We start from the raw sequence: 16,886 nt of genomic DNA, 5'->3' as shown, positions 1-16,886 counted from the left end.
TAGACGAGTATACGAGTAAAGATAGTAGTTTTATCGGCCGTATAAACTTGGGAACGTTCGCTTACTAACTGAATTAACAGGTATGAGCCGTCTGCAGGTCCCTTTCAAGACACGGCGCGCGCGACCGCGCGCAGCCGTTGCAAAGTACGCACTTGTGGCAGAGTACGCAGATTGAGCCGCGATCGTGGGCTTCCCTCGCGCGCCTTCGCTCGCACACATAGCATAAGACGCGCGGCGACAGCAAAAATACGCCTGGAGTGTCCATGTATTTGCTGTCGCGATAACAAAAGTTAGTATCTGGTACACTTGAGAAGGAACGCGCGGGCGCAGCAATTGCCAAAACTATTTGTAACGATATAGATCAGTCTGCAACTAGCAGCACCTTTTTTCCTCCTCTTCCGGAATGCGCGGTGGCGCGCGAGGCAGAACTCTCCAAGAGATCATGCGTAGGTTCGCGCGAACTTCAGAAACGTTTCAATCGTGTCGCCTCTCCGTCACTGAGGCTGCCTGTGCTAGTATTTGACAGTTGTCAATATACGGCGCATGCCACTATTAAAACGAGAAATTAATGGAAGACGCCGATCTATGTAGTCTTTGGAAGTCGATCCAACTGCGCTATAACGGATACAAAGGCGTGAAATTAGGCCTCTTGCAATGCTTCTTTTCATTTTTTTTTTCTCTGTTCCGTCATCCGCTGTGTGAGCTGTTGGACCCGTTGCTTGCAAGGAGCGGCGGAGCGTACTGCATTCCCAGGACCGCTTTTATATAAAATGAACAGAACCAAAAAGAAAAAAAAGAAAGGACGGAGCAGTGTCGTCATTCATGGTGCTGCGAATCGCGCATGTTGTGTATAGTAGGAAACGGAGGGTGGCTGCTCCGTATATGCAGTCACGGCGTCGTCCTGCGCTTCTTTCTTTTTTTTTTTTTTTTTTTCTGCGCGCTGCTGAGCCACGCGGGAGGGTCCGAAGAGAAGGCGGACGCACTGCGCAGAGCCAGTCATTTGGCGGCGAAATGCCGATTGTTCTTAAAGAGAACGAAAACCTCCCAAATGTTCGCTCGAGAAAAAGGGAGAACAGAAAGCGGCCGACTCCGCTACAGTGGATTTCCCGCTCTGTTTGGGATGGGGGACGGTGCGCGCCTTGTTGCGTGAAGCCACGGCTGCAGATGGGATCGCGCCTAGTGTCTTCGTGGCGCCGAGGCGAATGAGCGGAAGGAGCGCACCATCTGGCGGCGCGCACTGCCCCAACGCGTAGCTGGAACGGAACCGCCGTGGGCACCACGGCGGGCGGGAGATTCGGGCTCGCGCATGCCGGGCGCGTCCAGATGGCCCGATGTAATCGACGAAAGTTGGCCCTCTACTTTGGGACCGCGCGCTCCGATACCCGAGAGTGCAGGAAAGAGAGAGAAAAAAGAAAGGTAACAGGAATTGGAATTTGGACAATGTCGTGTTCATCCCCGATTAAGGGCAGCGCGAACAAACGAGAGCGTGGAAAGGGATTACATAGTACGAGCGCAATAAATGGAGGAGGCCCGTCTAGGAACACGTAATCCGTTCATTCGAACTGTCGATCGGAAGCAGTAGTTAGAAGGTGCATTGATAAAACGGTCGGTTGTTGGCCGGGGAAGAAAATGAGCAGGGGCTGATTATGGGAAAATGAGAGCAGTAGTAACTGTCTCACCAGATTGTGAGCACTCCATCAACAGTGTGGCGGAGAAAAAAAAAAGAAAGCATGAGCGTAATGGCGAGAGAGAGAGAGAGAGAGAGAGAGAGAGAGAGAGAGAGAGAGACCAAAGAGTTCAGCGCAGCTGACGGCTCCGCTCAGTGGCGGCGTGAAACCACGGACTGCAGGAGCGCAGCACCGTCTTTAACTCGGCGAGGGTATATAGGGCCCATGTGAACCCAGACTCGGTTGGAGAGATCGGTGCAATCTGTGAAGTCTGTAAGGTGGGACTCGAACAGGGGGCACTGATCCCCAGCTGCTCGTGGGGCCTGAAGGAACAGGAGATACCGCAATCTCGCTGTCCGTAGTTCGAAGTGCCGGAAGACAGACACCACAGGGGATTCTTTCGGCACCGCATGCTCCTGGGTATTTCGAAAAAAAAAAAAAGGCCTGTCTTGCAACGTTATAAACTTGAGCAGACTTCTCTTTCTTAGTTTCTTTTTTCCTTTTTCTGTAGCTCATCGAGAACTCCGTATCGCGTCTGCTGCTGTGCCTTAGCGACTATATATGGTGTTTGCGCGAGGTCCCGCGTTCGATTCGCGACCGCGGCGCCTGCAGATCTGTCGGGCGAAATTAAAAAAAAAAAAAACGCTCATGTACTTAGATTTTGACACGCGTCAAAAAACCATTATTAGTCAAAATTCATTACGACGTGCCTAATAATCCTATCGTGGTTTTGGCAAGTAAAGCCTGCACTGCACTGCAAAGCACTGCACTCGCGTGCACTGAACTGCATGTGAATTCGTGCGTTTGCGTCCTTGGGGTTCTGCAGACTCGTAATTAACCTCGTGATTAATTATAACAGACCACCTTCCTTAGCTCTAAGTCATGCTTTTCATTTGCGACTGCGAAATGTTAGTGCCCGCAGCACGCATGCGCTGTAGACAATTTCGAGGCAATGCTGGAATGCCGTCGTCGTGGACTGCTTAACACGGGCATTTTGGTGTAAGCAACGCGCGGTATTTAGGAGTGATCCTAAGCATCAAAATGGGTTCTAAAGAAGCGGGAAGGGCGTTTCACAAGCGCTTTATCTTGAATTCACCGCGCGCCAGAAGTAAGCACATGTTCGTACTGCAGCAGTGCAAGATAGCGTGGCCCGTGGACCGAAACAAAATGCGTCTGTACTATCGCGGAACGACGCTTATACGTCGTATGAAATTACGCCCTTGGAAGGCGCGTTTTTCGTCCTTTTCGTAATCATTGTCGTATACCGAGCGCAACTATATGGCCGTCATTTCAGGCCGCTCGCGCGCGCACCTTCGTCCCGACGTTATATCCCTTTTGACGAACTCGAGTCGCGGTGGTTTTCTCGTGAAATTTCGCATGGACACAGGTACAGTGTACGCGCGCGGCCGTGCCAATGCCTACGGGGCCGTTGCACGGTCGTTTGGGGGATGCGTGCCGCTTCTCTCCCCGCGCGTGTAGCGCACGCCGCCGTCAGCCGCACTGGCCCGCAGTTCTTGCGCAGGTCGCGCGGTTACGCTGCGCTGCTTCGGCGCGCTGCCGCTGTGGCAGCGCGTACCGCAAGGCAAGCACGGAGGGTCGTGCCTGCATGGTAGCGCCGCGCGCTTTTGTGCCTAGCGCGGCTCCTTTCGCTTCATGCATGCGTGGCGCGCGTTGCCTACTGCTCCAGGCGTCGCTAACGCCGCGCGTTCGCAGCCGCCGCTGACCCAGCTGCTCAGCGGCGAAACGCGCACGTCGGCGCGCTCAGCGTTATGGACGCCGGACGTTTATGCGAGGCGCGATAATGACATTGCCGAGCCCGATGTGTGCGCTGAGCGAAGGGCTTTTGCCATCCGCTACTCTTGGCGCCACTCGCTTACTTCCGTCGTTGGACTCGGACGGCGGAAATCCGTCGTGGCGAGGAACCAAGAACAGCGGTCGGACGCCTCTGTAAAACGAAATTACCTGTAGAACGAAGCAGTGATTATGTCTAGGCCGAATTCCTATCATTTATATGCGTTGCGAACGCTCCTACAACGAAGACCAATACAACCAATTTGCCTGTGCAACGAAGAAATTCAGGCGTTCGCGACGGCTCATTTGTTGACTTTTCGTTAACGAACGCACGTAGCAGCGCCCTCACTGCCACCTGCAGACGCCGCTGAGCGGCGCTCTGCGCTAGCGCCAACAGCAGCGCCAGCGACGCGCTTGGCGAGCGCACCGACACCAGCGAGTGTTACAGAGCTAGTGCACTAGAAATCGCTCCACTCGTACGCTGCCTTTTCTAACACGCCAGTGGGTGCAACGGTTTACGAATACGTCGCAGTTGATCACAGCGTGATCGTCGAATACTATAGTGCGTAAAATACAAGTGACGAACGTAGAAGAGACGTACGTCTCTATATGTATACAACGAAATTCTTCTACGCTCGTCCCTTGTTTGTTACGCGCTGGCATTTCATGATCACGAATAACCGAGTAGGCCGAATTTCAGCTCTGGTAATGACAGCGTGGGATCTAGGACTTAAAGCCAACAGTTAACGAAGGGACTCAACGAAGCCAACAGTGATGAAGAGCCTGTAAGCAAGCCAATAAATCTTGACGGCAAGGGAGGCGATAGCGGAGTTCGACGATCTACAGCCTGACCTTGCATCGCACCCGCGTTTCGCCGCGTATAGCATGCCGTGAACCTCAGGACAGTAAGGCCGACTTCAGTCGCAATTTCCGTCAGACAAAGTGTGCAAGAAAAAAATGATGGCGCATTATTTCACCGAGTCTCTCAAATTAATGTTAAGTAAAGGTTTTCGCTTGTTGAGCGTGCTTCGCATAGTCTGAGTGGTACTGAGAGCGAACGTTACAACGAAGTGACCTGTATGAAATATTTTGGAGGTTCCAAGAACTTCGTTATACAGGCGTCTGACTGTTTACTGCTTTTCTTTCTCTCACACTAACTGTGTGTGTGTTTTGGGGCTGACTACTCTCCGTCATCAGGGCAAGGCAGAGGGCTCGGCGTGTACGAAGACGTAGGTATGAAGTTTGCATATAGCGGCGCCCCTGGATGTTGCGGTGCACATATGAGCCCGCGGTCTATAAAGTTTGTACAGTGAATACGCATAAACCAGCCTATATCATCCGCTGTTTAATTGCACTTCTCACAAGATCTATTCTACGGGCAGACGTTCACAGCCTTGACCTCTCTGTGGACGCCTGAGCGCGAAGAAAGATTAAGAAAAGGAAATCCAATGAGGGCCAATAGCTAAACGATCAGTCAGATTTTAAAAAAACAGCAAGAACTAATTACGAAAACGCGCTGCTTGAAGTCGGGTGACTTTTTCATAAATGTAATCTGCATCGTCATATTTAACATTTCCGAAAATTTAATAGCTGCATAGAACGAAAGTGTACGTCGATAGAGCTGTAGAATGAAGTTACGCTGGGTTACGGGTTAAATGAAGTTACGTTGAATCTGCGAAGCTGTCTTGTTTAAATTAAGATACATTGACACGATATATCACGCACACAAGGTACGTGCGTAATTTTAGTGCATTATAAACTGATAAACATAATGAACTGTATATCCGTGACGCATATGTGGCCCCAGTGATATAGAAGTGAGGCACTCATGACAATTGACGGCACTGCTACTACAAGCGCCGAGTTATTCTTCGTGAGAGGCCAAGGACATGGCATGAAGAAAAGGAGTGTTTCCACAGAACCCCCGCTCCCGCCCTTGCGGATAAGGATTCCGTGTCACTTGTCCCTTGGAGCTCCTTCTCAGTGGTAGCCAAGGGCGTGTACACGGAACTGCAGATCCCGCTACAAACTAGATGATTGTTTCTTCCCGTGTTTCCTTCAACGTGAGAGCTACGAGGTGGAACAATGATTTCGGGTTTTGCGGTGGTGACACTGCCGCACTTACGGATCTGTGCCCGTGATTCATCGCTGGGAGGACGTGGTTTCCTTTGTTACCGCGCAGCGTCTGTTGAGGTCGGACGCCGCGCTTCGGCGTCCTCTACCGTCAGTGTGAATGGGTCCTTATCGCTCTTGCTCTGCCCACTGTGTCCGCTGTCGGGGGTGGAACAATCGTCTGGTCTCCCTTTCTCCCAGCTGTTCATCGCGGTGCAGTCGGGCGGCTTTTCGGGGTCACTGATGCGAGCGCATCGATGAAGGCGAGCGCGATACCAATCGGCGACACTGCATAGATGGACCAGCGCCATTGAACGCCAAGTGGCGAGGCGAAGGCAAAAGCTGACGGCCACATGCGGGGTCATTCTTTGTTTAGTTTTTTCTCCTCCACTTTCTCCGGCCGCGCTTTGCTTCTGACCGAGCTCTGGCTACGCAGTAAGGATGGTCCCTATAACGGTGACGTTTCCTTATTGTAAGGTTTCGATTTCGCGTATTCTAAGCGTGGGAGGGGCTATGAAAGTTGATCATCTCCGCCGCATCGGAAGCTCTCGCGTGCTCGTGTAACAAGTTTGTGTCCGGTCGCCGATATTTTATGAAAGCGCGGTATTGAACGGCTTCCCGTTTCCAACTTAAGCATGGTTCAAGGGCCGGCCATGCTGAATTGCGCGCACTTCATGCACGTGTGCAAGCTCGTGTACACGCGCATGCGTGGCAGAACGCTTCCATGCTGTTGCTCAAATTAGTTTTTCTGTCGCTTTTGGTTGACTGTTGCTCATTCCTTGGTTGCGGATGTTGATGTTGCTCGACAGAATTTAGGGCTCATGTGGCCGACGAGTTCATTTGAATATGGACTGTAATGTTCAGTTTGTTTTAAATACTATATAGTTCTAGGACCGAGGCTACTTGAGAGTAGTTTTGCTCCCGTAGGGGGCCTCGATCTAGTGAGAATGACGGTTCGAAGTTACTGCGCGGCTTTTAATCCGAACATCTGAGATGTCGACTTCGACCTGCGAAATGAGGTCTCGGCACACATCCCGACGCATCTGATGGGTGACAAGATTGACAAGATGTGGTGCTTTCCGTTCTAGTCACTTGGGTCGCGCTGGGCGAATTCGTGCTACGCATGCACGCACACATTCTGCATGTTCGCACAAAAATAAGCGGAAATTATTTAATTAATTTCTAGCGCTTTATGACTCGCTGTAGTGAGGGACTCCGTAATATTTTGTCCACCTGGAGATCTTTAACGTGTCCCCAGTGCATGGGTCAGGGGCGTTTTGGAAATTATTTCCGTTCTTGAAAGCTTGTTGCGAATTTGATGATTGCTTGATGTCGAGTTCGCGTCTCTAGAAAGTGAGTCCGAGTTCTGTCTCTCCCCCCCCCCCCCCCCCATCTGTCTTCACCTTACCGCGCCTATAGATAGGTACTAAGAAAGACCTATTGTAAAGTCTGGCTGACAGATGGAAAACCACTGTGGGATAAAAGTTGTATAGACAGGGGTAAAGTGCCTCAGACAGGCTGGCCGACGTTTCGATAGGTGGACCTATCTTTGTGAAAGGCGGCCTTTCATTCTTGGCGTCTTAGTTTTAACGGACTAGCAGAGTGACATCACGTGGTGTCGCTGTCGGCTACCTGTAAAAGAAGGAACTGAAACGAAAATAAGTACTGTCATTTCGCGTTTCTAGGCAGAGTAGTGGGGAGGACCGATTTGGAAAAAGAGGTAGGAAAGCTACGTCGACGTACGGGAACGTGTTGGTAGCAATTTTGTCCCCTTAATATATATATATATATATATATATATATATATATAGTGCCTGGTGGTAGTTGCCAGTTCGCATTCTTTCTCCTTTCTGTGATTATTTTAGTATGCATTTGCAAATATAACTCAGGCAACCAAACAAACAAACGACCGTTCATTATATTGTACGAGAGCAACTAAGAAGCCCTTATACCGGCGCACTTAAAGAGTAATCAACAAGACACCATGAACAGTGAAGACCGATGTGGTATACAAAAACAATATGAGGCAGGAAAGCAAATAAGGGAAAAGAAAACGAGTAGGCGGACGTGAAAGGGAGTTAATCATAGAACACGCTTATCTACACAAGTACAGAACACAGGGAATGAACCCTGATATATGTCAATGCAGGCAGAATACTTACATGTTTTTTGAAGCTGAGCCATAGGACATGCAGTGATTATTGCAACATGGTCACGCAGAAAACTTGAAATAATAATAATAATAATAATAATAATAATAATAATAATAATAATAATAATAATAATAATAATAATAATAATCTCATGACTATGCTGTGACCGCTTCCGTATTGTGATTATTCTGTTGTGTCGACGGCAGGGGAGTTGTCGGGCTTGTTAAAATTTTGTTTTCCTTTATTTTCCATGTTAATTTATGCCTTCTTGTCCAACTAATTTCTGGTGATGATTTTAGATATCTTCATTGCTCACCGGTGGCGTATTTTTTTTTTCATCGCTGCCTGCGCACGTTTCCTGCGGCGACAATTGTTCGCGATCGCTTGCAGAAAGCACAAATGAGAGCACGGATGGATCTGTCCGGCATTAATGAGAATGTGTTGATTATTCGTGGGCCGTGTGCCGTTTGAGTCCCGCCTCCGACTTAGCGTCGAATGTGCGCGCTCCCATGCTCGGCTGGCACTAGAAAAAAAAAAAAAAAAGTCGTCAGGTCTGCTTCACAAAGGCGTCGTATTGCAACGCGCCAACGACCTACTCGCTTTGTGCCCATTTCGGGCTCCAGGGTCCTTGCACTAGCGCGCCCTTTCCTCCGGGATAAAACCGGAGGTTGTCCCGCTAGCTTGTCGGGGTCGTCCGCTTTATCTTAAAGGCAACCAAAGCAGGTTTCGTTTTTATTTTTCCGTATGTGTCGGGGGAAGACTGTTCGCGCCCTACCAGAGCCGCCGGCTGCGTGATTCGGGTGCAGAATCGCCGGCCACGTGGTCTTTTCTGTGCGCGCTGTTGCTTTAGCAGCCACGCCATATACGCAGCCGCCCGGCGTAGCGCAGGTTCCAAAGCCACGAGAGACGCTCTGTAAGAGAGAGTATAGTTCAGTCAGTCTCTTGTAGGTGGTGGTGCCCATATCGGTGGTCTTGTGTTCCGTCCCAGTGCTGCTTCATTGATATTCACGAGTGCTATCTTGTGACGCTAAACCATTCACTAAGACACCATGGCTTCATATTATCGGGAGTATAATGGTTCTTGGAACAAGTTATCGGCACTAGTTTCCTCGTGTTCACGAAACAAGCAACTGGAATGCACTGGTGTCACTTGGGCCGCTTTTAGTAGTTGGGATCGCGACTGAACTCTCCTGAAGCCTGCTTCTAGGCCGCCGAGTGTGGAAGATTGATGAAGGAAGCGCTGCGCGAGCCTGTATGCGACGTGTGCTTCGGAAACGTGAGGAGTTACTGGCCGAAAAGAGAATGCGTAGCTCACTGCTCTGTCACCAGATATATCGGACTCGCGTACTCCCTTGCGTCCAGCGAGGCTAGAGGGCTCGCATTGTTGGCCAAGAAAGGTGCTGAGCTATTTTTTGTACCGTTTCTTTTGCAGTGCACAGAAAACGTAGATTGTGCTCTGTAATAATTATGGCCGGTTGGGAGGGGGGGGGGGGCACCTTCTTTGTGCCGTTATCTTGCCCTGTCGCCGCGGGACAGCGAAAAGTTCCCGCAGCGTCGCGAAGAAGTTGCGCGATTGTCCTCGGCCACGCCGATGTAGTCTCCTGTCTCTAAATCTTCCGCGGTCAAACTCCCCGTCTTTCGCATCTCATTCTTCTCTCTCTCGTGATGGCTCCTGGGCAATCAAAGGACAAGCAACTAACAATCGATGACAACAAAATGACGCCTGTGGAAGCGGCTGAACAATTCAGGACTGGGAAGGAGCTGAACGGCGGGCCTCCTTTGCGCAGTTATGCTGCGCCATTTAGCTCAAAGCGGCCCGAATGCCAAGGAGGCAGGATGAAAATGTTGCCTGTAAATATCAGAACGTCAAGTACTGGCATTTCTAGTGTTGTCTACCAGCCACGTGTTGCCAGCAATAGCGTCGTCCTTTTCTTCTATTTCCCACTAAATGACGATACCAATGATTTGACGAGCGTCAGCGCTTCTACGCAACTCGTGCATGCAGCTGTGAAGGGCGTATACAGAATGCTGCGCGCGCTGACAACTGCATAGAGCGTTACGCGGTGCGAATGCGATTAGGAATCCGTTCATCGCCACGTGTTCGGTAACAGCGAGAACAAGCGCTTTAGTACCGCGTCCAGGAATGCTTGCTTGCGAAGAGTCAGCAGACAAGTCCGGCGCAAACAGCGGAAGCACTTTCGTGCAGCCGCTTTCGTTGACTGGAAATGTTAGGCGACGCCCTCTGTGACATTTTACCGACGGCGAAATGCCGTTGGCGTTCCTGACAAGCGTGGCTGAGCAGGCGGTGATGTCGGAGTGTCCCGACACCGTCGTCCTGTGTGTACAGGAAAGGAGCGCGCGTCACAAAAGAAAACCCGAGCCGCCGCGATGTCCTTGTCCCGCCTTCGTCGCTGGGTTTGGAAGCGGGCACTTGACGGCTCCGGCATTGCCGCCGCTCGCTCGGAATGGCTGACTGACGACCCAAGCGTGTGGGAACGCGCCTGCACGCTCGTTTCGCTTGAACGACGAAAGCCTTGGACGCCGCTCGGCGAGGCTGTTAAGTGCGCGCCGTCGGTTCCTGCGTTCCGCGAAGAACGTTGCACAGTCTACAGAAGGTGTAGGCGAATTTGGGTCGTCTTCCGGACGTTGGCCTTTCTTTCGATTGTCGATCTTTGTCTTGTGGTCTCACCGAACGGTGGGCATGACAAGCGACAACGAACGCATCGTCGTCCCCGTCTTCGCACACTTTTCTAACGAGATCCACGCGGGCGCCTTGCTCGGTTTTGGACTCTAACATGCTTCCTCGTAGCAAAGAGCATTTCGTCAAAGGCTCTTGTTTACAACGGGATGAGTGAAAGAGTTAGTTCGCCGCCGCTTGTTGCGTCGTCCATGCGCAGCAACGCACTGCGTTGGTCACAATATGAACTTATGTCATTAGTGTTCGGCTTCTCGCCGCCGAAAGCCTACCCGACCGGGCAGACGGCCGTTTCTCATTCGTATACAACGAACAGTGGCAGTCTTAACAGACGCGCCTCCGACATTGTGCTCGGGACGTGGCGTGCGGCGGCAGCGATCGTTGTGACATCAAATGGCCACCCCTCCACATCGCGGGAGATTTGCTCTCGCTGGATGGCGCGTATAACGTCGCATTGTGCTCCAAGTGCCGCGGCTGCCGGTGCCGAACGAGTGGGCCTGAAACGGGCGTGTTCACCGTTATTCTGTCTCGCTTCTTCCTCTCTTTCGTCCCTGTCATTATGGATCACGCGAGTAGCGGGTGACACCAAGTTTGAGAGCGCGGACTAACGCGCTGGTGCTGGCTTTTGTCCGCGTGTCGCTGTCCCACTGCGGCGGGTTGGGCGTGGTGCATCTTCTTCGCCGGAGGCCGCCGCTGCGGCAGCAGTGGACAGTCTGAGCTCGCAGATCGCTCCGCTATCCTCCACAGTCCTTTGTGCGTGATCGCTGTTCCAGGCAGAGGGATTTTCCACGGACTCTTGTCGACGCGTTGGCGCATAGTGGCTTGTCCACCGGAGTGGGCCAAGGAGAAGGGGCAACAGCGCGACGCGCCTGGCAACGGCACGTTGTGTTTTGCAAAGGGTGGCGTGTAACAGGAAGCGCGTCTGCTTGCTCTCAGCCGAGGGTGAGAAGCGTTTTTTTTTTCTTCTGTGGTAGTCGTATAAAATGTCGCAGTTTCGCCCGGAAGGCGAAGCCTCGATTGCGACAGCAAATTAGTAGAAAGCTATACGAAGTAAGGATAGTAGCTTTATCGACCATATAAACTTCGAAACATTCGCTTACGAACTGAATTAATAAGCATGGTCCATAAATACTTTGTTTAGCGCAATACAACGGAAACGTGTCCGTTGAATTGTGCTAAACAAAGTATTTATGGATCCGCACCAACTAGCCCGCCAACACATTGTGCTGTAATAAGCATGATATCAGCGCGCACAAGCAAACGCGAACACATCACACTCGATGAGCGCGGACAGGCGCTGCAAAACGCTGGACGCTGGTGTGAGCAAGCGCGGCAGCAGCAGGGAGCGAAGCGAGTTTCATGCGGTCTATCGATACAACGCGAGGGGGGCGTGAACACAGCGCGCACCAAGGTGTGAGCCGTTTGCAGCTACCTGTCAAGTAGAGTGTACTAGGCAATGATCGAGTGGGCCGAACGGCGCTCTTCCGCTGAGGCGCCGAGTGTGGAAAAAATGTGCGAGGGCGCTGCGAGCGAACTGGATTGGAGCGGAGACGCGCTTGGCGGCATATGCAACGTGATTTGGCTGCGGGCGCTCAGACCGATTGCGCGTGTACGCTCTTTTAATGGCGTTTTATTTCAACTGCAAATATATATTGACACCTTTTCGCTACGTATTCATATCTGAGGCACGGGGTATACAACATGAACTCTTCTATTTTGCTGTCGCTGTCAGGTGCGTCGTCTGCTTGCGAGCGCGTGTTCAATGCGCGGACGCTGGCGTACGCCCAGTTTTTCTCGCAGAAAGTATTTGTAGTCAATTTTTTTTAGTTTTACTTGCTTTGATGCGCCCGCGACCCTTGTAAGCCGGTACCAATTGTAGTTTTAGCCAGGTGAACAGATATTTTTAATTGTTTGCTAAAAGTCACACGTTAAAGATAGGCCACAGAAGTCGCCTATCTGCGACATGTTAGCTGCGTAAGAAGATTTTATTGATGTCATGCCATTTTGCGCGCGCTTCTTGTTGGTAGAATATTGATCAGGGACAATGATCAAAGAAAACAATATTATAGCGAAATAAACCAGGTTCATTGACTGCATGGCGCGAAGAGATGCAGATGACCAATGCTCTCCTAGGTAAATCTAAGGGTACACAGACATATATATCCACGACATATATGTAAGAGAAAAATAATCAAATATTCTAAATGCACTGATTGAAAAAGTGAGAACTCCCTTCCGGAATAAGCGTGTTTCTTTTAAAAGCTGCGCCAGCCCCGCGTGAACCAGTCGACTTTACGAGAAAAGGAATGAAGGCAATTATCAAACGTTAATATAAACAACAATGTTAGGGAAACTATATTGCATATGTACTCGGACTGAATCGAGGAGACCGGGAAGACATTACCATGCAATGTAATCTCCGTAGCTTGTCTGGCGATCTCCTTGAACGTGCCGGTAGGTGAAATCAAGTAAAAACATATGGTCTAATCGAATGGTATTTGCCCTTCAGATTGTATTCGACTTCGGAATTCACTATTGAAAATTATCGAAAAGCCGTTTTCGTTCGAATACAATGCATAACAGCACTTTTGAAGTGCAGAAGGTGAGTGGCCGATGCAAGTTAGGACTCTTATTCCGAATTATTGTGCTGCTGGAAAGTCGTGGCTGTTGCGTAGAGGCGCAGTAGTTGCTGAGAGAATTAACGAAAGAGTGCTTATCGGTTCTGCTGAACAAGTTCCCAGTTGTCATTCAACATAAACGCCCCGTTTTGGGGCAGCCTGTAAGTCTTCTAACTTGGTTCAGGCAAGGTAAACATTTTTTTTAGGGTCGTTTCTGCAACCCATTAAAGCTGGGCCCCCAATGTGGTACCACACTTGTCTTCTTGAACGAACACAGCAGATCTACAAATATCTCTACGTGTATGAGAGGCATGCCGTTCCTTTGTTTCATTATTGTCCTTATGGTAGTGAACCGGATAACTGAAAGCAGCCGTTTATAATGCAGAAGCTGCTTAGCTGAGCGGACGTACAGATGGGAATAGCATTACATTTAGGTACGATATGTGTGATAAGCGTAACATGTTTTTCTCAGAAATCGGAGTCGAGTATAATTTATTTCGTTTACGCCCCTAGAAAAAAAGCCGATGGACGCAGCTACCTTCTTTATTTTTTTATTTTTTCAAGTGAAATTATGGCGTTATACGTCTGGCGATATGGTTATGAGGCGCCCTGTTCAGTTCTCACTACCTGGGGTTCTTTAACGTGCACCTTAACAGATGTACATGAGTGTTTTTCATTTTGTTCCCATCGAATTCCGCGACCTGGTTTGAACCCATGAGCTCGAGTTTAGCAGTGCAACGCCATATCTACTATGTAGCCACTAATTAGGCTACCATGCGGCTTTTATTTTTTGTTGTTTTTGCTGTTAAGCATGGACTGAACAAAAAATATCACACGGCATACGGGTCAAAGATTAGCATATATAATGGCTACCTAAAAGTGTTTTCGGCGCCTGAGGTCCGACCGCAATAAATTAACCCGTACCAATTACTTCGCATTCTGTTACGCGAGGAAGACGGGAACATGAATGGAATGTTTCACTGGGGGCAGTTTTTCTTTTTTGTTTTTGTGTAAGAATACTTCCCGTAAATCTGAGTAGAGGGTGCCGGATGGGGCACATATGTTTTTATATGTGCCTCATCCATATTCAGAGTAAGGAACAGCCGAAACTCACTTGGGGCGAGATCCGGAGATTGCGGTAGTTGAAGACCGAAAATTGACCTGAAGGTGACACGTTTTGCAACCGTGGAGGACATCAACGTCAATGCGACGGCCAAACTCCGACAGATTCCGCAAGAAACTTCTACCGCTGCTTCCAACAATGGCAGGAGTGACGGGGCAAGTGTGTGCGCGCGTGCAAGGGCCCTAATTCGAAGGCGATTAGGCAAGAATTGCCACAGGTCGTAACATTAGCATGCTGAGCCACCATTCCGGTAACTTTTTGACTGTCGCTCTTAATTTAGCAGATTTTCGCCGATAAATTGAACCGGCGCTGATACGGCTTCATAGCGATGGCCACTTCGGACGTTCATGCCATGAAATCGCCTACGGACAATTTTTGCAGTTTCTTTATCGCCCCTGCCGGGAGCGTCTTCTCCGAGCCTCGGCAACAATGAAGCGCAGCGCTTCATAGAGGACCCAGACCTGAGCGTCGCGGCACTGAGTAATCACGTGCGCAAGGTGTTCGTACATTACACCTCCTTTGTTTTCAGCGCGGACATCGAGATAAATTTAACTTTCGCTACAGATGTCTTCACAAGGCAATCGAGGGTAGAAGACTGAAGAGAGTTTATAAAAGTGATTGTTAGTGAGGATAAGCAAATTATGAAGGGAATATGCACTGAAAAAACAGTTGAAGTCGTTCAATTTACTGCATTTGTGCGATGTTGTAAAATGTGGGAGGGAAGTCGCGTAGAAGTAATAAAGCTTTTAGTGATTGCTCGTTTACTCTCGTGCAGTAGTAATTCGTGACTGTAATACATTATATTGGGAAAAAAATAATTGTCCTGAAGGTGTTGAGGGTACAATAACATAAATATAATAAAATATTGTAATTGTTTACCTTTTTTCGGTGACGTGTACAAATGCGTTAAACGCTCGTAGCGAGAAGTAGGCTTCGCCACGTGTCTCACTCGCTTAGTGGGGAAGCATGTTTGCCGTTTGGACTAGTACGTAATGTTTCACGAATTTCGGGTGGCGCTGTCTTTAGCAGCATAGATTGACTATTGTACTTACTTCAGTGCAACTATTTTCTATATATATATATATATATATATATATATATATATATATATATATATATATATATATATATATATATATATATATATATTGCTATTCTAGTCTGACTTAATTGTTTTCGGAACGAACATTCTGGTTTTGTATCATCGTTTTTAATTATCTTGGAGCCCTAAGTACTTTCGTGCATGCACTCTGTACATTAGTACTGTTTGAATTGCAGCATTTGCTTTGAGAAATGACTGTCTAATCGGCTTTATGCATTTCGGTCATTATTCTTACATCCCGCTGTATTTTTTGCTTAATACTATGGGTTTAAAGAGGTGATTTAAATGTGAGCTTTCCTACTTAACGGGTAATTGCATGACCCCCTCATGCTTTCTGCAATGACTAGGCTTTGGCTGGCTGTGAACAAGTCAGGGTGCCTGTTTGGGGCGGCACGTACGCCATCTGCATTCGACTGTAGAGTCAAACACATCCATTCTGAAAGCGAACATTAAAATTAAATTCTAGCGTGGGAGGCCCAGCTGACAAGATTCGAGCCCTGAAGACCAGCATCGCCTGGTGAGCAGGGCCAAGCTATCGGCTCAGGCCCACGGCATCCTGGACTAGGGACGCCGCCCACCTCGGACGATTTTACCGTCGGCTCATTTCTACTAAAAAATTTATTCCTCCTCCTCCTAGCGTTTTATGTGCCCAAAGCATGATCCGATTATAAGGCACGCCGTAGTGGAGGACTGCGCATTAATTTTTACCGCCTGGAGTTCTTAAACACGAATCCCATGCACGGAACACGGGCGTTCTTGCATTTCGCCATCGAAATGTGCGTGCTCCGTTCCTTATTTATCGCCATAATTGACTGAGTAAACTGCGTGGTGAACAGTTGAACTAAATAACGGCGCCTGCTTGTAACGCCGAGTGAACGTTAGCACACCACAGACGTGTTTCCGTATAGCTGTAGTAATCGCCCGCGTCGTTACGTTATTGTGCTCGAGGAACAGTCGCGTTGCTGCCTTCTTGTGTTGCTATATCTCGCATGCCTCTGACACACCCTACATCTTTCGACTATGTTGCCGATGAGGTCATAGCGTACAGATTGAAGTGCCAGTGGAAGCTCACCGGTATGTCTTTCACGGCCCAAGCCGGTAGTGGTGCATCCAACTGCACTGAAGTTCTCTGTCGCATAAACGGTACAACATTCTTTAACGTTTGAGGGGCGCAAAAGATACATGCGTTCAACGATATAAAATATGAAAGCTGAGTAATGTTTGTGGAGACGCTCAACCCTATCTGGTATCCGATATTTTTCCCCTGCGTGGCTCTGGAATCTAGCGTTTGGTTTCTCTGCATGATATGTGACGGTGGGGATTATGGCTCGGTAATTTCCCGTCGCGTCGAAAAGTGACGCCAGTGTATCGATTGACTTTGAGATAACTCGGGTGCAAGGGGATCTTGCTGCCTTCTGTTTGGCTTCGGGACAGCGTCGCGCGGGGACCGGGGCGCTTTTCGAGATGGTCTCGCGGAAAGCTTTTCATGTGACTATGAGACGGCGCCCTCAGTGACTAACACGATCGCTGAAACGGTCCTCCGTTACTGGGACTTCATCGGCTGACGACTTAAACGTTGTTGTCTAGCATGGGTGAGCATTATTCGCTCGGCATGCTTGTGTGAC

The 16,886-nt window shown here is 49.3% G+C and overlaps 1 protein-coding gene across 7 annotated transcripts in view; it reads left to right on the top strand.

Moving 5' to 3' along the window:
- Nucleotides 1-16,886, top strand: part of LOC142585550 (uncharacterized) — a 399,003-nt gene that overhangs the window by 372,321 nt on the left and 9,796 nt on the right. The gene's annotated exons all lie outside the window — the stretch shown is intronic.

This window comes from Dermacentor variabilis, chromosome 1, assembly GCF_050947875.1.
Source record: "Dermacentor variabilis isolate Ectoservices chromosome 1, ASM5094787v1, whole genome shotgun sequence".
Classification (NCBI taxonomy): Eukaryota; Metazoa; Arthropoda; class Arachnida; order Ixodida; family Ixodidae; genus Dermacentor; species Dermacentor variabilis.
This window is presented reverse-complemented; position numbering and strand designations above follow the sequence as displayed.